This window comes from Bubalus kerabau, chromosome 22 (genome assembly GCF_029407905.1).
Source record: "Bubalus kerabau isolate K-KA32 ecotype Philippines breed swamp buffalo chromosome 22, PCC_UOA_SB_1v2, whole genome shotgun sequence".
Taxonomy (NCBI): domain Eukaryota; kingdom Metazoa; phylum Chordata; class Mammalia; order Artiodactyla; family Bovidae; genus Bubalus; species Bubalus kerabau.
Window position 1 is genome coordinate 45,423,780 of NC_073645.1, and position 22,566 is coordinate 45,446,345.

The window sequence follows — 22,566 nt, forward strand, 5'->3', positions numbered from 1 at the left end:
AAAGGATGGGCCCTGTATTAACATGCAGTGTGTGTGTGTGTGTGTGTGTGTGTGTGTGTGTGTGTGTGAGTAGCCCCTCCAGTGTGGGCATCTTTATCCCTGCAGCATCTCTTCCTGGAGACATGTTCAGGTTGCCTCCTCTGAGACCCACGTGGTTGTCACTCCAAATGATTTCCCATTAGGTGCGAAGGATTCTACAAGACAACTTACAAAGTGCCTCACACAAGATGCTGGCCGCCTCCACATCCTCCGCTTTTGAAGGTACTGAGTTAGACTTTTCTGCATTCAGCCCGGGGCAAAACAGCATCTATTAATTAGACTTCCATCTCTATTGATAATGGGACTCATGGGCCCGCCACTGAAGTGGACGTGGCCCTATTGTGGCGTGGCAGTCTCGGTGCTGCTCGTGTGAATTAAGCCTGATTGCGGCATGAAGGGCCCCTCTTGAGTCTCCCGCTTAGACCTGATGACTCCCATTCTTCCTCTAACCACTTAAGGAGGCTGGCCGCCCTTCTTTCTTCCTGTCCGCTGGGTTTTTCTGAAGGAGCCTCTGCTCTGACTGAATTTGGGGCCTTGCGCAAACCTACAGCGTTTTCCCAACATGGGAGCCAAAAAGCCTTCTCCTCCAATCTCTCCAGTCCTTGGGTCCTTCCTTCCTCCATCCATCTCCCCCTCCCTCCCTTTCTCCCTCCCTCTTTCATTAAAAAGTGACGGTGTTAGTTGCTCAATCATGTCCGACTCTTTGCGACCCCATGAACATGTAGCCCATCAGGCTCCTCTGTCCACAGGAATCTCCAGGCAAGAACACTGGAGTGGGTTGCCATTTCCTTCTCCAGGGGATCTTCCTGACCCAGGGATCTTCCTGACCCAGGGATCAAACCCAGGTCTCCGGCATTGCAGGCATATTCTTTACCATCTGAGCCACCTTTCATTATTAAAAATTAAATGATGAATGAAACATATTATAATGAAATAAACTGTATAAAAAAACAGAGGTAATAAACACTCAAAACTCAAGATTGCCTCATTATTTTACATTTTATCATCTGTGTCAAAGGTCAGTGACTTTTTTTTTTTCTCTAAAAGCCCAGATGGTAAATATTTTGAGCTCTGCAATGTATATGATTGTTGTCCCAGCTACTCAGCTCTGCTGTACTAGGGTGAAAGCAGCCTCAGACACAAACTGGACAGGCGTGGCTGTGTTTCAGTAAAACTTTATTTACAAAGCTAGTAGGATAGATTTAGCCCACAGCCTGGGCTACAGTCTGCGAACCCCTGATCCATGCCCTTGAGGTTTTTTATGTCTGCTGCATCTGCCTGGTGGGAATATTCTGTAACTGTGTTACTGTTCATCTCATCCCAACTTCACTTTCCGTGGTGGCTGGAAATTGGCTGTGGTGGCAGTATTTATACCACAGCAACTGGCAATTGCTAAGAATCACGGCTTCTATTCCCTGAGACCTGGCTGAGCACTCACCGGTGTAGAGGATGGTGCATCTGACTCCTGACTCTTCATCGCATTAGCTGGGTGTCCTCAGGTACATTTCTGAACTCTGCGCTTTAGTTTCTTTGCTTGTTGATCCCCTCCTCTTGGGACTGTAAGTAATAAACACTTCTTTCAGTGGCACTGACCCCAACTGAGCATTGCTCAGTTGTGAAGACAATTTAAACACTAGCAAGGTGCCATCATGAAACACCCCCCACTGCCCCTCCAGCCTCGTCTCTGACCCTGCCCCCTCTTCACTTCACTGCAGATGCACTGGCCCCCTTGCAGCTCCTCAGTTACGTGCAACGTGGTCCTGCCTCGGGGCCTTGGCACCTGCTGCTTCCTCTGCCTGGACTCCTTCTCCTCCAGATGTTCTCAGGGCTCGTCTCTTCACGTCCATCAGATTTCTGCTGCCTTAAGACTCAAATAACACACACATCCCTCTACACTCCCTATTTCTCCAACCGGTTTCATTTTCCTCTTTCTGTCTCACCACCACCTGACATGACACACATGTGTTTCTGCCCCTGTTTGAGCGCCAGCCCCATGAAGGCAGTGACCACGTTTGTTCAGTTGGTTGCTGCATCCCTGGTCCCTAGAACAGTGCCTGGGGTATCACAGGAGCTCGAGGAGTATTTGCTGCCTCCTAAGTAGACCCAGATTGGAGAAGGAAATGGCAACCCACTCCAGAGTTCTTGCCTGGAGAATCCCAGGGACGGGGGAGCCTGGTGGGCTGTCATCTCTGGGGTCGCACAGAGTCGGACACGACTGAAGTGACTTAGCCACAGCAGCAAGTAGACCCAGAGCCCCTTGCCTATGTCCTCAAACCTGCACAAATCGCCTTGCTCACAGCTGTTACGTGTCTTACCCACTGGGGTCGGGCACTGGGTCCCTGGTCCTGGCATCTCCTGGCCATGCAGTCAGGTGGGGAGTGGCAGCCCAGTGCAGGTTTGTGGGCAGGTCAGAGCACCTCTCAGCAGGAGGGACTCAGCATGGGGAGAGAACATTTTCAAATGAAGGAATAAGGAAGCTTCCAGAGGAGGTGGCATACGGGTTGGGTGAGGGGAGAAGGGAAGTGATGCACAGGGCTACTGGGCAGAGGGTGTCCCATGAGCAGGTAGCTGAGACAGGTGAGTGCTCTCTGTGGACTGGCCATGCCCCCTCCCCAGCCATGTCTCTACCAGAGCTCCTGGGGCAGGCTGCCTCTCGCACACGTGTCTTCTCTGGCCTCAGGGCCTTTGTACATACCGCTCCCTCTTGTGGAACATCCTTCCTGCAAGCAGACCCCCAGGAGCACTCACCTCTTCAACTGTCCTTCTCTCCCAGCTCAAAGATGAGAGAAGAGGCCCTCCTTGACCCATCAGGTCCCTCTGTCACCTACTCCCAGGACCCTGTGCCTTTCCTCTATGATTTATCATATATTACAATTGGAGGTGAGAGTTTGTGTCAAGATTTGAGGACTGTTGCCCTTCCCTGCCAGGTGAAAAGCACAGGGGTATGGGGGCAGGGTCCGTGTTTAGTTTGGTCAGCAGTGGGCTCCAGATCCACACCTGGCACGTGTGGGCACTCAGCACACCCAGAGGACTGAGTTAGGTCCAGCTGGGGAGTCACATACTAGCTTTGGGGTGTTATGGGGCACCAGCTAGGCAAAGCAAGGGGGGCCACACCAAATGGTTGGAGACCAAGCCCACAGAGCCCCTTTAGCCAAAGACCCAAGAATTAGGCAAGCACATGGAGGTGCTGGGGGTCCTGGGTGCTGGTGGTGGGATGGGCCCCCAGACTCTTCCCATTGACCCTTCCTGGGAGAATGAGGGTGAATTCAAAAACCAAAGCCACTTAGGCAGTGGGTTTGTTTGAGGCTATAGCAAATTAGGCCTTTTAAGATCAGAAAGCCAAGCAGCGTGGCTGCAAACCGGAGACACCATCTTCCTTTAGCTTCTGGGAAATACCTTTATATTGAGAAAAATGTAGCCAAGCCTAAGAAGGAGCAGAACACAGGTGGGGACTCCAGATCCACCCAAACTTGGAAGATGGAGAAAGCGTCAGGGCCTGCGCGCAGTGAGGCCAGTTCTGGCGCCAGGGCTGTGGCCCACCTGGGCATGACTGCATGTCTTGAGTCTTGATGGCTTTCAAGTTTCGGGGAGGGACCCACGGCAAGGCCTGGATGCCTCAGCAGTACCTAAGGAGGCTTGGCATCTAAGATCAATGCCACCTGTGTTTGGTGGGGGGTGCTCACAGACTCCTGTGAATCGTCTAGGAGAGATTCTTAGGTTCCTTAAGAGTGCAGAATAAGCCACTGGTTTAGCACAGTATTCCAGGGCCTCGATCAGCCTCTGTAGGCCTTTAATGCAAGAGGGAGGGACAGGTGGAAGGAGGGAAATGTGAGGGACAGATGGAACACAGGGAGGGCGGATGCCTCTTCTTCCCTGGCCCCATATTCCATGTGACACGGTGTTCTCACCTCTCCCCTTCCCATGAACCCTTGTCCAGTGGGGTCAGCCGTCTCCTGCCCGCCTTCCCAGCTTCCTCCTCACCCCTCTTCCTTAACGGCCCCCTTTTCTCAGGGGAAACCTCTGTTTCCTCATCTGTAAGAAGGATGGCCCATTTCTTTTCTCATCACTTGGACTGTAGAAAATTAGAAATAAAAGGAACCAAAAGGGAATAAGGGCAGGTCAGGGTCAAGGTGAGTCTAAACCTCGATATCCCAGGAGATGAGTTTTCTCTAGTGCTTCGGCCAAGAAAGAAGTGAATATTTTGTCCCAGACTCTCACTGCCTCTCTTGTTTCTCTGCCTGACCTTGAACAGTAAATCATATCCAGAGAAACACAAACCAGGAGAAAGTCTCCCGTCTCTTCCTTCCAGCTGGAATGTGTTTCTGTGAAAGATAGTGTGCCAGGGTCTGAGAACCTTGGCAGTTTCACCAAGCACAGATGGGGCATGGATGGTCACGGCAGCTGGTCAGAGAGGATCCTGGTGTTTCAGCCTGACAGCATCAGAGGGGAATCTGTCAAGTGCCACAGTGGGCCGTGGATCACCCCGTGCAGGCTTTGGCCTCCTTCCACAGAAGGCCTGCACGCTCTCCATCCTCGGGTGTCCCTGTTGATGTGATAAGAATGATGGCAAGTCCATGGTCACCATCACGCTGCAGGAGCGTTCATGCTGGACCAGGCGGGAGTCAGAGTCAGCGACAGGGGGCCGCAGTGGTGAGAAGCCCTGGGGCTAGTGTTGAGTTGCTGATGTTTTGATTGTTACTAGTTATGTAACCCTGTATGAGTTGTTTAGTGTTTCTAAGCCCCAGGTATCTTACTTGTAAAATGGGAATAACAATAATACCCACCTTAAAGGTCATCATGAGGATTAAATGAGCTCTCTCATGGATAGACCTGGAGATGATCATGGGCTACATTCCTTCAGTCATGTCTGACTCTTTCTGGCCCTACAGACGGCAGTCCATCAGGCTCCTCTGTCCATGAGATTCTCCAGGCAAAAATACTGGAGTGTGTTGCCATTTCCCCCTCCAGGGCATCTTCCTGACCCAGGGATCAAATCTACTTTTCTTACGTCTCCTGAATCAGCAGGAGGGTTCTTTAACACTAGCGCTACCTGGGAGAGGTTCATACTAAGTGATATAAGACAAAGAAAAACAAATATCAGCTTCCCTGGTGGCTCAGTGGTAAAGAATCTGCCTTCAATGCAGGAGACGTGGAGACATTGGTTCAATCCCTGGGTCAGGAAGAATCCCTGAAGAAGGAAATGGCAACTTATTCCAGTATTCTTGCCTGGGAAATCCCATGGACAGAGGAGCCTGGGTGGGGCTACAGTCCATGGGGTCACAAAAGAGTTGGACATGACTGAGCAACTAAAAAAGAATACGTGGAATCTAAAAAAAAAGATACAAATGAACTTATTTATGAAAGAGAAATGAGACTCACAGACTTAGAGAATGAATTTACAGCTATCAGAAGGGGAGGAACAGAATGGGAATTTGGGATTGACATGTACACACTGCTATTTTTAAAAGAGAAAACCAACAAGAACCTACTGCATAGCACAGGGAACTTGGCTCAATATTCTGTAATAACCTAAATGGGAAAAGAATTTCAAAAATAATAGGTACATGTGTATACATAACTGAATCACTTTGCTGTACACCCGAAACTAACACAACATTGTTAATCAATTATAGTCAAAAAAAAAAAAAAGAGCTCTGATTATAAAGCCCTTAGCCGACTGCAAGGCTGTAGCGAGTGTTTAGCAAATGTTAAGTTTCTGTTAACGTTGATGGGTCTCCCACAGCCTGGGCTGTGGGTGTAGTTTCTCTGCGTGTTCTGTGTGAGGAGGCCGAGGTGCAGAGAGGCTTGGTACCTTGACCAGGGGCTCAGGGCTGCAGAGTGTTGTTGCTGGGCAGAAAGCAAGCTTTCCTTTTGTGGGAAGAAGGCTGAATAGTTTACAAGGTCCCATTAGGTACTGTCCTTCTCACTGAACATTTCTGTACGCATCTCCCAGGGCAGATGTATAAGAGTTTCTCTAGGGTGTGTACCCAGGAGTGAGACATGGGTCACAGACAGGATGACAATGTATTGTTCAAACCAGGATACTTTTGAGAGTGAAAGGGGCTGCTAATAACAGTTATTGGGCTAATAGATGTTTTCCCAGGACAATCCTAATTTTAAAATGTCCACCCATGTTTAGCAAATCTTTAATGAAAAACACAAGGCTTTAGAAAAAATTTTTAACCCATATATGCTTCCCCCCTCAGCCACTTCTGACCCACTTTATGGTTTTTTGGTATTTTTGTTCCATATTTAGTTATAAAAGAAATTTGCTTGGTTTTACCTGTGTGCTTTTCCATTTTACTTGTTCACCATTCCTTCCTGCAGCAGAGTCGTGCCTTTTGTTATCTTTCATTTGCTGCTGCTGCTGCTAAGTCGCTTCAGTCATGTCCAACTTCGTGTGACCCCATAGACGGCAGCCCACCAGGCTCCCCTGTCCCTGGGATTCTCCAGGCAAGAACACTGGAGTGGGTTGCCATTTCCTTCTCCAATGCAGGAAAGTGAGAAGTGAAAGGGAAGTCGCTCAGTCGTGTCAACTCTAGCAACCCCATGGACTGCAGCCCACCAGGCTCCTCTGTCCATGGGATTTTCCAGGCAAAAGTACTGGAGTGGGGTGCCACTGCCTTCTCCGATCTTTCATTTATTCCCTAATAATTGTCTTTAAGATGCTTCTGAGTGAAGATGCTCCTTTAGATTTGTTGGTAGCAAGCCTCTTTTTAAAATTTTATTTCTGCTTATAAAATTATATAGACTTGATTCTTAGTTCAAACTATGTTATTGAAAAGCAGTTTTGTTGGGAACAAATTTTAAGTTAACAGCTATTTTCTCTCTGCGCAGAAATGCTGTTATTCCATTTGGTCTTCTGGTTTCCTTCGTCCCAGTTGCACAGTTGGCTATCTGTCTGTTTCGTTGCAGGTAGTCTATCTCTTCTCTGTAGCCATTTTTAACCTTGTCCCTTTGTCTTTGACGTTGTGCGGGTTCACTATAATACATTTGGATCTATCTATATTCTTTTCTGTTCTTTTTGGGTTGATGCTTTCTGTATCTATGGATGCATATCTTTCATCAGTTTGGGAAATTTCTCAGCTATTTTTTTTTTTTAATTCCCCTTTCCATTTTCTGCATTCTTTTTTTTTTCCTGGGATTTTGATTAAGTTGGACTTAGAATTTTTAACGATAGCCTTTGCAGATCGTAGCCTCTCTTTCACGCTTTAAATCTCCTGCCTCTTGTGATGCATCACTGCTATCTCCCAGTTCACTGATCTCTCTTCTGTTGTGGCTCATCTATTGTTTAACATCTGTTGTGTTTCTGATTTCAACAATTTTATTCCTAAAAGTTGTATTGGGTTGTTTCTTAGATAACCTTGGTTGTTTTGATGATCTTTTATTGCATGTTTATTTTTATGATTCTAATTTTAATTTTCTTAAACAATTAACATACAGTTATTTCATATTATATCTATCTAATAATTCCAATTTTTGAGTTATTTGCTATCTGAGTTTATTTTTGGTGTTCCTTTCTTCTGGTCCCCGCTGACATACCCTAACTTGTTTTAATTTCTGCTATAAAGGAAAATGTGGGGGGCGGGGAATGGAGTGGGGAAGGGAAGTATGTGTGATTTATAAATAAAAACGGATGTTGAAAGACAAAGCAAAACACTCCTTCAACTTACCAACCCCCAAACATCAACCCTGATTTTAAATAATGGGACTTAATTCCTTATGTGTTTGGTGGTCTTCTATTGCAGAGCCACATTGGCAGGCTCTTAATTGGTAGGAGATACATTGCTCGGGGGAAAGGCTCTGTGTTAGTTTTCTTTCTCGTTACTAAAAAAGGGCTACACACGTGGGGTCCCCTTAGCCTCTGTTGAAGGCCTCTAAATGGATATGACAGTATGTTTCGTTCCTCCACCATGATGACAGCCCAGCCATAGTATTCAGTTGCCGAGCTGGTGCTGGTGCTTGGGCTCAGCATGGTGCCATCTTATTTTCTTGCTGCAGGTTATATTTAGCTCAGGGTTTTTGTTTTTGATTTTTTGCAGGATGGGTGATAGGTGGGGAAGGGAGATCCCTGGACATTAACCTTATCTAACTCTAGCAATGAAACAAATGCAGGAGGACAGTCCAAATCCATGCATTTCTCATGGATGAAGTGCTCACATCTGTACAAAGGGCATGCCAATGCTGGTTCTTTCATGAGACTGGAAGACAAAGTAACTTAACTGAAAGAACTTTTGCTTTCAAAAGCTGTCTATCCGTCACCTATTCTGCTCGCCCACTCCTGCTGTTTTAAGGATCCCCCACTTTTCCTCACATTTCTGATGAGCCACTTCCCAGGAGGCCTCACATTCTGGGGTTTTCTGGACCCTTGCTCCAGATAACCGCTCCTCTTTCCTCAGCATCCTTCAACTCCCCACAGCTCTTGGCTTTGTGACTCTGGACTCTCCCTGCCTTTGCTTCCTTCAGTCCCTTTGCCTTCAATGTGTTAAACAGCTTTTTCTTTTATTGGTGCTTAGACCTCAACTCTCCCAGCCGCTATCTTAATCAGTCTCTCCAATTTCATCATCTCTTATTATTTTGGCCACAAACTCCTTGCACCAACCTTACCCTGGGGACCCAGTGCTCACTCCATTCTCTCTGTCAATGCACAGTCCAACCAATTCCAGGGGAGTGGGGAGTTTATACAAGCAGAATAGAAATTGAAAATGTTAGTATCACTTTTATGATTAATTTCTATTTGGAAATCACACTATAGTTTGAGGGTTGGTAAGTTAGAAAGGGCTTTATATTTCAGCATCCATTTTTATTTATAAATAACACATGCCTCCCTTCCCCCACTTCATTCTGCCCCCTATTCTCATTCATAGAAGAAATAATTAAATTGGGTTACAGTAAGTTAGTGGGGTCCAGAGGAAAGGGCTCAAGTTTTAGAGCCTGATAAACCTGCATTTAGGAACAAAGAGGCTTCTAAATCCTGGGTAAGTAAAAGACCTTAAAGACCTGTCAGCAGCAGAAACAAAAGAGTACATCTTAGTGATTTTCAGATAGGCGTGACTTCTTAGATAAAGCACAAGCAACAGAAGGGAAAAATAAAAAAATTGGCCTATAAAAATTAAAAACTTTTGTGCTGAAAATGAAGCCAGCAAGAAGTGAAAAGGAACTCATAGAATGGGAAAAGATATTTGCAAATCATATATCTGAGAAGGGACTTGTATCCAGAATATATTAAAAACTCTTACAATCAATAGTAAAAAGATAAATAACCCATTTTTAAAAATGGGCAAAAGATCTCAATAGACATTTCTCCAAAGAAGATATATAAATAGCCAAGAAGCACATGGGAAGGTACTAAAAATCATTAGTCATTAAAGAAATACAAATCAAAATGACAATAAAATACCACTTTACACTCACTAGATGGTTAGGGCCCTGAAGACAGACAATGCTAAGAGTGGATGAGGATGAGGAGAGATTGCAGCCCTCAGACATTTCTGGTGTAGCCACTTTGGAAAACAGCTTGACAGTTCCTTAAAAAGTTAAATGTCAAGTTTACATGCTGATGCTGAAGCTGAAGCTCCAATACTTTTGGCCGCCTGATGCAAACAGCTGACTCATTGGAAAAGACCCTGACCCTGGGAAAGATTGAGGGCAGGAGAAGAAGAGGAAAAACAGAGGATGAGATGGTTGGATGGCATCACCAACTCAACGAACATGAGTTTGAGCAAACTCTGGGAGATAGCGAAGGACAAGGAAAGCTGGTGTGCTGCAGTCCACGTGGTCACAGAGTCAGACACAACCTAGTGACTGAACAATAACAACAGAGTTACATCTTGACCCTTTAATTTCACTCTTAGGTTTATATTCAAAAAAATTAAAACATCCATCTTCATGAAAACAAACACAAATGTTCATAGCAACACTATTTCTAATAGCCAAAAAGTAGAAATGATGCATATATTCATCAACTGATAAATGGACAAACAAAATGTGGTTCATCCAAACAGTGGAATATGATTTGGCGATAAAAGGGAACGAAATGCTGATGTATACTGTGACATGGATGAACTTCAAAAACACGATGTTCAGTGAAAGAAGCCATCACCAAAGACCGCGTGTTGTATGATTCCATGGACATGAAGTGTCCAGGACAGGCAAACCCACAGAGACAGGAAGCAGACTGGTGTAGGGCCGGCGGCAGGGGGAGGTCAGGTGTGGGTTATAGAGCTACAGCAGGGGGTGTGGGGTTTCTTCTGGGCCGATGAAAACGTTCTAACCTTAAACTCTGATAATGATTACACAGTTCTATACTCAAAACAACCGAACTGAGTGAATTATAGGATATAGTCATATCTTGATAAAGCTGTTAAAAAAACCCAAACTGTCAGCGCATTCCCTCCTCTGTCTTAGGATCTGATTAAACAGTGTGAACAAAATATTCAATTAGGGAATTCCCTGGTGGTCCAGTGGTTAGAACTCTGTGTGTCTACTGCAAGGAGTATGGGTTTTATCCCTGGACAGGGAACTAAGCTCTTCTAGACTGCATGGTGGGGCCAAACAAAAAAATTAGGGCTGCCAAATTTAGCAAACAAAAATACAAGAAGCCCAGTTAAATTTGAATTTCCAATAGACAAGGAATAATTTTCAAGTGAAGCATGTCCCAAATATCGCATGAGACAAACTTAGAATGAAAATTTATTTGCTTATTTGAAATTCCAATAACTGGCCAGTGTTTTATCTAGTTACCCTAATTAAAAAATAACATAAGCCATAGCCTTTTCGTACAGAGCTTTACCATTTTGAAAACCATCATCTCTCCATATGCAGCCCACAACTCCATGCTTTCCATTTCACAGAATGTTAACCAAGAGGTAGACTCCTCTAGGTGACCCACTGGTAGTTCCAGGATCTGAATGCAGGTCTGCCTGACTCCCAACACCAGGGTCCTCTGCTCGAGAGGTGGGCACGTGGCTGATGGTGAGAGTCCCGTTTCTTCCCTTGTTTCTGTAAGAGAAGCGGAGAAGGAAACCTTCAGTCCTCATAAAGTTCCCTGCAGGGGCTCCGAGGCCTGGCTGTTGAGGGTGCCGGCCAAACAGAACAGTGAGTTCCCATTAGAATGTTCTTTTCTGGGAGGAGATAACAGGATAATAGGTACCTTACTTGCTTCCTGTAAAATGATGAGTGACAAAGAGTCACTGGAGATTAGAGTAATTTAGAACGAGTTAAGCCAATACCTGTGTTCCCTAGAGATCAATTTTTATTTTGAGGAGAGGAGAGACAGGATAAGCAAGATGTAAAATAAAATTTGACATTCCTTCTCCCACCTCAATAAGCCCGGGGGCTTTGGTCTCTGTGAGCATGAGGAGAGATGTGAGGATATGCTTCTGAAATCAAGGTTTGTGATTTAGGATCAAACGCTATCTTGGCACTGAATTCCTCTGCTGTTCTGGGAGAGAAAGCGGATGCATAAATGATGTTGTAAAGATGTATCACATTTTTGAGCAGGGTACACAGTCAAAAATGAAACTGGCCATTTGGGGGACTGAAATCATGCTTTTCTCCATCCTGATGGTCATCATAACACATGATTCTTGCCGGCATGGCTGGGCCAGTGGGGCATGCCTCCTGTAACGCAACAGTCTCACTCTGGTGTTTTCTATGATATATACACAAATAGTGGTCATTGAGCAAGCATCAGACTGCATCTGAGTTAGCCAGAAACCATTCTGGAATATATACTCCTGGGCCCCATTCGTGAAGGTTCTGATTCAGCAGGACTGGCTTGGGGTCCAGGAGTTTAAGATTCTTAACAAGCCATGTTGGAAACCCCTGGTAGAGGAGAAATACCAAGACACTCTATTTCCCAATTTAAGTGTTTGCATTGGACAAGGTTTGGATGCAAGCGGTCTTTGTTTTCTGTAAATAGATCCTGTTTTTGACCGTGGATCTGTTCATGATAAGGAAATTTTTTGAAGTGCCAAATCATGCTACTAATACTCAGGACAAATAACTTTAAAGAAGTCTTGTGGCAAAATTTTTGTACAGCATTTGTCATCTAAAGACTTGCCCCTAAAGACAAATGTGATGGAGTGGAGAGAACCATGTCCTGGGAGCATAGATGGTGGGGTTTGAATTGCAGCCTGCAGCTGGAGAAACTCAGGACCTTTGCTTAACTGTCTGGGCCTCAGGCTTGGGGGGCTGGGGGTGGCAGAGAAGGTATGGAGTAAGGGTTGGGGGTGGAGGGAGCCAGCGAAGGAGTAAGGGATATGGTGAATGCTGACCTCGAAGGCTCCTTCCATCTTCTTCATTCTCTTATCTTTCAGGACTTTTTGTTGTTGTTGTTGTTTACTCGCTAGGTCTTGTGCAGCTCTTTGCAGTCCCATGGACTGCAACCTGCCAGGATCCTCTGTCCATGGCATTTCCCCAGCAAGAATACTGGTGCAGGTGCCATGCCCTCCTCCAGGGGATCTTCCTGATCCAGGGGTCGAACCTGTAGCTCCTGCATTGCAGGTGGATTCTTTACCATTGAGCCACCAGGGAAGCCCCTTTTTCCTTATTATAGTTATGTAATTTTTATTGCTTTCATTTTCATTAAGTAGTCTATTACCGTACTTTGGAGCCACATAGCCATCCCCCCTTCCCACTTCAATCTCACTTCCCATTTCCCAATCTGTATTAGTAATTAGGCATCTTGGTGGACTCCGGCTGCTCCCAGCTGCTGGCTGAAAGGCTGGGTCTCCTCCCTGTCCATGTCTACCTTTTGCTGCAGGTGCATGTCCTTTTCATGGATGTTTTTTCATGAACTTCTCCAGATAATTGGTTTTATTGAATGATTCTCAAGAGAGTTCCCCTTCTCTGTCATTCTTGGGAATGCGTCTGAAAACGCTGGAAAAATATTCTTATCCCAAAGTTACACTGAGATCTTTAATTAACACGAAATGAGAAGTTCATATGCCAGACCTTAAGTGGGTATGTGGTATTTAAGCCTCTAGAATTTCAGGGTGACCTTAGTCTACAAAATAGATTCTCTTGCCTGTAGCCATTGATTTTTTAATTTTTTTTTCCTTCTGAACAGACATTTGCTCCTCTCCTTCATATCCAATGGCACAGGAATTCAGTGCCCGTGTTGGGTTTGGGAGGTTGTCACAGATGCCTGTTCAGGTTGATCTCAATTCACCAGCCTTTCCTTCGTGCTGCCTGTCCAGACCTCTGTCCAGCAGTGTGGGCTGCCCTCCACAGCGTGTCCTGGTACTTTGGACTATTCTTTAGATGAGGCCCCCACGTGATGACCCAATTCTTCTCAAACATCACCAGAGAGAGGACAAATGTCCCCTTGACCCCTTGCTTTCCAATTTCTGGCTAGTCAGAGTCATGGGCTGGATCCACAGGTCTTTTTTAATACCCATGGATTTTAGCCTTATTAGACATACAAGCCTGAAGAGTTCTGGTGTCCCCAGGAATTGATCAACAGCATGTTCAGGAAAAATATTAAGCTTGGATAAAAAGCACATCTTAAAAAGTAGTTCTGTCTGATCTTTGATTATTATTGTTGTTGTAACACATAGTGATGTACCTACCAACTGCTTCTGAACACCTCACTGGTCTGGGTGTCAACTGGACCACAGTCAAGGTCAGAAGTAGGGTGGGACTGAGATGCAGGGAGCTGGGAATTAATCTCAATGTCATTCCAGACACTTATGATACAGTTGGAATTTGATGATCCATGTTCTTTGGACCACATCTGATCCTGAATTTCCAGCTCAGTGTAAAGAATCTGCCTGTAATGCAGGAGGCGCAGGTTAGATCCCTGAGTCAGGAAGACCCCCTGGAGAAGGAAATGGCAGCCCACTCTAGTATTCTTGCCTGGAAAATCCCATGGACTGAGGAGCCTGGCAGGCTACAGTCCATGGGGTCGCAAAGAGTCGGACATGACTGAGCAACTAAACAAAATTGTAGTCATAAAATGCATTCTGTTTGCTCAGAAACTACACAAACACACTTTAGCCATCACTGGATCCAAAGTCGAGGTTATAACAATGAAAATCACCGCAATGCTTTCTGCTGAAAGGAAAATGGCCAACTGCGATGGTGAGGCTGCCCTCTGCTCCCGACTTCACCATCGAGCAGAAGCCAATACAGAGCTCAAAGGGTGCGGCCAAGTGGCTGGATTTCAATCCATTTCAAAGGTCCATGAAAGAATGCAATTGTCCTTAAGATTTTACCCATGGACCTAGAAAAAGTTTGCCAATTGCAGAGGCAATGGGTTTAGCTACCACTCTAGCAACCTCTTTGTGAATGCGGCTCATGGCTAAGGAGACACCAGTAGCAGCCAGATGTCAGGACAATTGCTCACAGAATAAGTGGACAAGAGGCGTCTTCAGAGTCATCCAGGTGCCTCCAAACTCTGCACCCACTTATTTACTGCTGCTACGTGCCTTAGCCTGCAGACAAAATCCGTTGTCTTAGATTAGGTTAGGTTCTCAACTCACTGCCAGGAGGCCGTGGGATGTGAGAATGATCTTTCCACATCAGGTGTGTACGGACAGATATGTGTGAATTCTCTCTCCCCACAAAACAACCACAGCCATAAATATTTAGGTACAGTGGCTTACTGTACTTTAGTTCATGCCATTTCAGCTCTGCGCCTTTTAGAGGGAAGTGAGAGCGAGAGCAAGAGCACGTCCCTGCTTCCTTCCTGAGTGGAGGGTTGCCATACAGAGGGTGACTCTGACGTTTCCTCCTGATCCCTGTTCTAATGTGCTGCGCTTTCTGCCTCTCCCGTGGGGGCGTCTCACCATGCTGAATGTGATTGTATGATTTAAAGATATTCATATAACATTGCTCCTAAACGCAAGCCAGCTCGGTATCCAACATAGCTGGAGAAACTTATTCAGCTTAGTCAAAGAAACGGATTTCTTCCAGCCTTGGAGGAAAACCTAGCAAGGCTGAACTTTGGGAGACAGGACGATCACATCCAACAGGTGAATCCCTAGTGGATTTTCCAAGGGCATCTTTGGTTCCAGGTGATCGCAGCCTCACACAGCCTTTTAGAACTTGACCCTGGATAAATTCATCTCTGGTGAAATTTTTTTTTTTCCTTTTCACAAGCTGTACTCTGAGGGTAAAAGTTGGATATCTCCTTTCAGACTCCAAACACACTCTCAGAGTAGGTAAAGTAGACACTATAGCTCCTACTTATCAGATACAGAAATGGTGTTCGGATTTACCTGCTCAGTGGCACACAGGTCATGGTTCACAGTTGGGCTCAGTCCCAGCTCTGCAGGTTCTTAATCCTTCACTCTCTCCACCTTAGGATATTCCTCTCAGGTGCTGAGTCTTAGGTTCTTCTGTGGACCAAGAGGAAAGCAATGATTTTCAAAGCTGATTAGCTTGCTCCTTTTTCTACGCTCTGTATATCTCACTCTTACCTCTGAACTGACTAATGCTGGTACTGATCATAATATCTTTACTTTGGACACTTATGGTCCAGGTGATAGGCTGGGCATGTCACATACTTTATCTCATTTGATTTTCAGAGAAATGTTTTGGTTAGCTACTATTAATATGTCTACTTTACAGATGAGGAAACTGAGGCTTGGAGAAGTCCGTGGTCCACAGGCACTGTGGCAGGGACAGCCACTGGGTATATTTATTTCTAGGGCTGCAGGACAAAGTACCCCAAACTGGGTGGTTCAAGCAACATAAATGTATTCCCTCACAGTTCTGAAGACTAGTCCGCTATCAAGCTGTTGGCAGGGCCATGCTCTCTCTGAAGGCTCTAGAAAGATCTTTCCTTGCTATTCCCAGCCCACCATAGTTATCGGCAATTCTTGGTGTCCCATGACTTGTGGCAGAACAACTTCAGTTTCGCCTCTGCCATCGTGTGACTGACTCTGCTCTGTCTCTTCACCTTTTTGTATAAGGGCACCCATCACACTGGATTAAGGGCCCATCTTACTCCAGGATGATGTCATTTTCATAGACCTAAGTATACCTGCAAGTATCCAGTTTTCAAGTGAAACCACTTCTGAAGTTTCAGAAAGGATATGAATTTTAGGACACTGTTTAACCCAGGGCACTCTCCAATCTGGTTTCTCTTCCCAGACACACATTAAAACCACATCTCCTGGCTTCCCTTGCAGTTAGGTTGGGGCCATATCCCTGGGTTCTGGCCAATAGTATGTGGCCAGGAAGGTACTCCTCACTTCCAGGCTTGGCCATAAAACACCTGAGCCATCCTCCACACTCTCCCTTCACTTAGCCTTCAGTGTATCCATGAGTGATGAGTAGGCCCTGGAAGATGGTGCCATATGTGTTATGTTAAATTGTAGGCTTAAGTTTTGACCCATGTGTACACCTGTCAATCCATCGCTGCCATCGAAATAATGAACATTCCCCTCCTCTTCTCCCTGCAACCCCAGCAATCATTTGTCTGCTTCCTGTCGTTACAGATTAGCTTGCATTTTTAGAATTTTATTAAATGGGAATCACATAGCATGTACTCTTTTCCGTTTGGTTCCTCTCATAATTATTTTGCAATCCATCCTATAGAGCATACCAGTCACACTTTTGTGTGCAATACTCCACTGCATGAGCACATCATACACCATCATTCATTCACCTGCTGCTGCACATTTGGCTTGCACCCAGTTCGAGGCTATTACAAACAAAGCCGCCATGAACATTCATAAACAGTTTTTTGTATGAAGGTATGCTTTTTTTCTCTCTTGGGTAGTTTTATTATCTTAACTTTCACTTCTCTCATAACCAGCTATCTTTTCTTTTTAAAATGTGCTGCATTCTCACGGCTTCTGCACAGACTGGGTAGGATGGGGTTAAGACTGTTGTACACCCCAATTTGAGATGACTGTAGCCAGTGAGTCCTGGAGTAAGCCAGGCTTTAACTTGGCCTCTGATGTTGATGTGAGTATACAGAATAAAATAGCTAGATTAGTAAAAACAATTGTCTGGGGACCGTCATTTATGAAAAACAATTTGAAGGAGGAAGAAAAACTCTTCTTCCTTTATCTTGTCTTAATCATGTCTTTTCTCTGCCATGAGATTAGCACACGACGTGGTACCTAGGAGCTATCTATAGGCTAAATGCATTTTTTTAGGATGGTTATTTTCTGTTCCCAAAGTAAATGACACAAAACCAACGTGAATATGAGCTAGGACAGGCGTTATTAATGGTGTTTACTTTTCATTAAGAGGCCAGAACAACTCCCTAATTGCTAGCAGATTCTAGGAAATGCCTTATTTGTAAACAGTGGTTCACACCAAATAAGTCATTAACAGTGTAAACAGGCAATTTAGAGCGAGCAGTTGCAATTATAAAATGTATTTAATGGTTTAAGGAATATTGGTGATATTTTGCAAAGGCTGGTGTCTCTGCAACATTTGAATAGCTGAGCTGGGCCTACCAGACCCCACCCTCCTAGGTCCCCAGAACTGTTCAGTGGGTTTTATCACATTCTTTAAAAATGGTAACTTTCTGATTATAAAATTAGCTCATCCTCTATTATAGAACGGAGAAGGCAATGGCACCCCACTCCAGTACTCTTGCCTGGAGATCCCATGGACGGAGGAGCCTGGTAGGCTGCAGTCCATGGGGTTGCGAAGAGTTGGACACAACTGAGCGACTTGACTTTCACTTTTCACTTTCATGCATTGGAGAAGGAAATGGCAACCCACTCCAGTGTTCTTGCCTGGAGAATCTCAGGGACGGGGGAGCCTGGTGGGCTGCCGTCTATGGGGTCGCACAGAGTCGGACACGACTGAAGCGACTTAGCAGCAGCAGCAGCTATTATAGAAAACTCATCAAATAAAGGAAAGAAGAGCAGAGTAGAAATTTCCCATAACCCTACTTTTTAGAGATAATTGCTATTTTAGTAGAGTTCTTTCTTTTTATTCACATAGTTTATAGCTCTATATGACCATTGTGTCCTGGCACAGAGTAGCCATTTAGTTCCATTTAGTAAAACTAAATGGCTGTCAGTTTGTTCACTCACTCAGCTGTGTCCATCTCTTTTGCGACCCCATGGACTGTAGCCCGCCAGGCTCCTCTGTCCATGGGATTCTCCAGGCAAGAACACTGGATTAGGTTCCCATTTCCTTCCTCAGGAGGATCTTCCCAACCCAGGCATCAAACCCACGTCTCCTGCATTGGCAGGCAGATTCCATACCACCGAGCCACCAGGGAAGCTCCTTGGTAAAATCAGGTTAATGAAATAGAATACATTTGGGTAGTTGCTATTTAGTAATAAGTCAGCTAGATTCATTCATACAAGTTATTTATTTATGAGAGGGATTCAAAACCCCATTATGTTTGGCTGAATTCCACCTTCTCATCCTTTCTCTCCTGCCTCTCTTTACCCCACTTCTGCTTCCCCTCTCAGGCTGAACCACATGCCTACCAACCAGTGACTGACTCACTCAATGGTCAGATCTCTTAACACAAGCCCATGACCCCAGCTCACTGGATTGGAGAGAATGATGATGTCTATCATTTAACAACTCCACTAAGGAAGAAGCAAATATACAGAAGCCTTTATCAGGAGGTGATTAGCATGCCCATGCTCCAGAGAAACAACCCTATCTTGATCCTAGTCTTCTTGGAGAAGCTCAGTTGGTTATTCACTCAAGTAGTTCGGTTCAGTTCTGTCGCTCAGTTGTGTCCGACTCTTTGAGACCCCATGAGCTGCAGCACGCCAGGCTTCCCTGTCCATCACCAACTCCGGGAGTTTACTCAAACTCATGTCCATTGAGTCAGTGATGCTATCCAACCATCTCATCCTCTGTTGTCCCCTTCTCCTCCTGCCCTCAGTCAAGTAGTAACTCCTGCTAATTAATTCACCACCTTAGGACTCACTTTCGATTCGCATGACAACTTCCACTCCTTCCTGTGTGCGGCTCCCGACTCTCCTGGTCAGCAGGTGGGACTGAGCCAGTTGCTAGCAGGCTGACATTTCACCAGCCATGGCTGTCCTTGCCATCACATCACCAAGAACTGATTTAGACCTTGCATTCACCATGGAAACAGAATCACACACCACCTCTGTATTTCCATTATCTTTTGTTGGTTTTCTAAAAGTAGATATTTTCCATGCCACTATTTTCTCAGCTTACCAATTACACTTTAGAATTTTTGTCTGCGGTTTGCTTCTCTAGACTTTGGAAAATAAATTCATGAAAAAATGGTATGAATTCCAAATTGTAGGAAATGGAAATTGGCTTGGGCACTCACTGATTTTAAAATGTGAAGTCTGAGTTTTTTTGAGACACTGTGTAGAAAAAAGTTAATTAAAACCATATTGTATCTTTTTATGTACCAAAATCAGTTCCGGTCCAGAATGTAATTTGGCTTCTAATCCAATGGTATGAGTCAAGAGAGGCTGGATAATGTTCAATAACAAATGACCCCAAATCTTAGTGGCTTTAACACCACACGGGTTCATTTCTCTCTCTGTCCATTATGGGTCATCAAAGGGCTCTGTTCCACGTAGTCACTCACGGATCCAAGGTAACCAAGGTGCCATCACCAGGAATGTGGTCACCATAGCAGCAGGGACAGACAGATGATTGCCTACTGGCTCTTCTAGGCTTCAGCCCCAAAGTGGCACATTTGGCTAGAACTGGTCACCCAACTCTTCCCAACTGCAAGGGTGGCTGGGAATTCTGGAGAAGCTGATGGAATATTGGTTGAGCAGTACCACTTCTGCCAAGGCTGATGCCAGCAGTTAATTCTTTGGTCCATTTCTTTTTAAAGAGAGTTGATAACTCACTTTTTCTTCTTTGCATCCCCAATGTAGCCTAGTGTATCAGAATATCTATATCAAATCTCCATTCAGAGTTTGAGCTCCATGAGGACAGAACTGTGACTTCTCTTTGTATCCCAGTGTCTAGTGGGCTGTGAGCCACATAATAAGTGTATGAACAATGGTTATTGATCGAGCATGTAAATAATCTCCTACTTTGGCATTCCAATCCCTTATGATGAAAAGGATTTTTTTTTGGTGTTAGTTCTAGAAGTTCTTGTAGGTCTTTGTAGACTTTGGCCACCTAATATGAAGAGCCGACTCATTGGAAAAGAGCCTGATGCTGGGAAGGACTGAAGGCAAAGGAGAAGGGGGTGGCCGAGGATGAGATGGTTAGAGAGCATCACTAACTCAATGGACATGAATCTGAGCAAACTCCAGCAGACAGTGAAGGACAGGGAAGCCTGGTGTGCTGCAGCCCATGGGGTCACAGAGAGCTGGACTGAACTCAGTGATTGAACAACAGCAATGACATCAAAGTAGATAGGATCACTCACACGGTCGGAAGTGATGCCATGATATGGTCATAAATCATCATTACAGGATGCACAGTGTCAGAGGAGGAAGAACCCTTTTGTCTCGAGCATCTGATGCCTCGTTTGACTACAGGACACTGGACCTGGGATGCTTGTCAGCTGCAGGGCCAGCGAGGCACTCTGTGGGGTTTTCTTGGAAGGCACAGTCCTAGGTGGGGCCAAGTCTCTGTTTCCACCAGGAAAACGTTAGTGCAGACTGGAACCTCAGCTTTGTCGTATGTCCCCTGCCCCCCAGTTGTTCGCTTTCATGTCAGGACTGAGGCAGCTTTCTTATTGCTCAAATTCCAGAATTTGACCCTGTTCTCAACCTTCCTGGGATGTAACACTCACTTCCTGAGGCAGCAAAGTATAGTGGGAAGGACTTGGGCTTCAAATGAGGGAGTTTGAAGTTTAAATTCTGACCTCTCTGAAATAATTTCTGCATGGCCCTGTGGCAGTTACGTATGCCCTGGGCCTCAGTGTTCCCTCATAAGAAGTGGGGGTGATGGTGCCTGTCTTGTGGGGTTGTCTTGATGACCATATGAGACAAAGTCTGTAGAAGGCCCAACAGGTGGATAAAAGATGTCACATCTCTTGACATGAGCCATTGACCCGAGATCATCGGGATGGAGGGAGTAGGGGGCTCAGCCCTCTCATTGCTCAACCACCCAAGGAAGCAAAGAGACCAAGGTTTCCTCCTCCTCCCGAGATGAGAAAGGATGTGGAGAGCTCAGCACAGAGTGGGTGCTCAGTTCACAGATACTGATAATAATAATGATAGAAATTTGCTTCATATCTTTTTCTAGCAGCTTCCTGTTCCTGGTCCACAGCCCCTCAATAAAGGAGGGATGACTTTGCCTAGAGTGCTTTATCGACATCATTATGTGCCAGCTTCCTTCTCATGGTGCTGGGGATGGGATCTTCCATTTAAAACACCAGACAGCAAACTTTCTTCCCTCAGACACATTTTCCGCACTCTCAGGTGAGGGAGGGAGAGAGCAAGTTAAGTTTGCCAGCCATGTGGGTGCACCCAAGCAAATATCACACACCTCATCTGGGTTGCTGGCCAGATGTGAGCTGGAAATGGTTTGGAAATTTAATTGTCTGCAGGCCGTGTGTTGAGAATGATTAGGTAATCAGGGTTGAGTAGCACTGGTAGCTTGGTTTATTATCTAAGTATATTTAACGGTCTTTACTTGGTACAAAATGCACCTCAAGGCATTCAAGGCCCAGTAGGAGCCACACACCGAAGAGGCTGTGTATCACTGGGAGGCCAGGACTGGGGGGCTCCTGGGGGCAGGGCATCTGCGGCAACCCCACACTCAGGCTGCTCTCAGAGTACGTCGGTTTCCCAGCAAATGGTGAAGACTCTGTTCTACCTGATCTTTAATAAGCCATCAGTTCAGCCACTCAGTCATGTCCAACTCTTTGCGATCCCATGGACTGCAGCACGCCAGGCCTCCCTGTCCATCACCAACTCCCAGAGTTTACTGAAACTCATGTCCATTGAGTTGGTGATGCCATCCAATCATCTCATCCTCTGTCACCCCCTTTTCCTCTGGCCTTCAATTTTTCCCAGCATCAGGGTCTTTTCAAATGAATTGGTTCTTCGCATCAGGTGGTCAAAGTATTAGAGTTTCAGCTTCAGCAACAGTCCTTCCAATAAGTATTCAGGACTGATTTCCTTTAGGATGGACTGGTTGGATCTCCTTGCCATCCAAGGGACTCTCCAGAGTCTTCTCCAACACCTCAGTTCAAGACCATCAATTCTTCAGCGCTCAGCTTTCTTTATAGTCCAACTCTCACATCCATACATGACGACTCGAAAAACCATAGCCTTGACTAGACAAGCCATGGAATCAGGTATTCACTGAATAATGAGTTCTTGTCTATAAGGCGCTGAGCAAGGCACAGAAGAGCAGCCAAAAGAGAGTTAGGAGAAGAGATGGGAGGGCTAGAATGCTGCCCAGATGCTGCATGATGTGCTCTTTCTCTCTTCTCTAGCTGGATACACTCTATAAGGGAGAGAGCAGTAAACCCATTTTACAGTTGAGGAGACTGAGGCTTTAAGAGATTAAGTAGCACATTGCTGTAATTTCCACCCCTAGTGACAGTTATACTGGACAACACAGACCCAGATCAGGGGTCTTCAAACTACAGCTCAGAGGCCAAATCTGGCCCATTGTTTGTTTTGCTCA

At 45.4% G+C, this 22,566-nt stretch overlaps 1 long non-coding RNA gene across 2 annotated transcripts in view; it reads left to right on the plus strand.

The window, feature by feature from the left end:
* The window catches only part of LOC129636889 (uncharacterized), a 60,723-nt gene that overhangs the window by 20,570 nt on the left and 17,587 nt on the right, over window positions 1-22,566 (plus strand). For both annotated transcript variants that reach the window (XR_008707183.1, XR_008707182.1), the window contains exon 3: window positions 183-261. This is a non-coding gene — a long non-coding RNA (uncharacterized LOC129636889). The remainder of the gene's footprint in view (window positions 1-182; window positions 262-22,566) is intronic.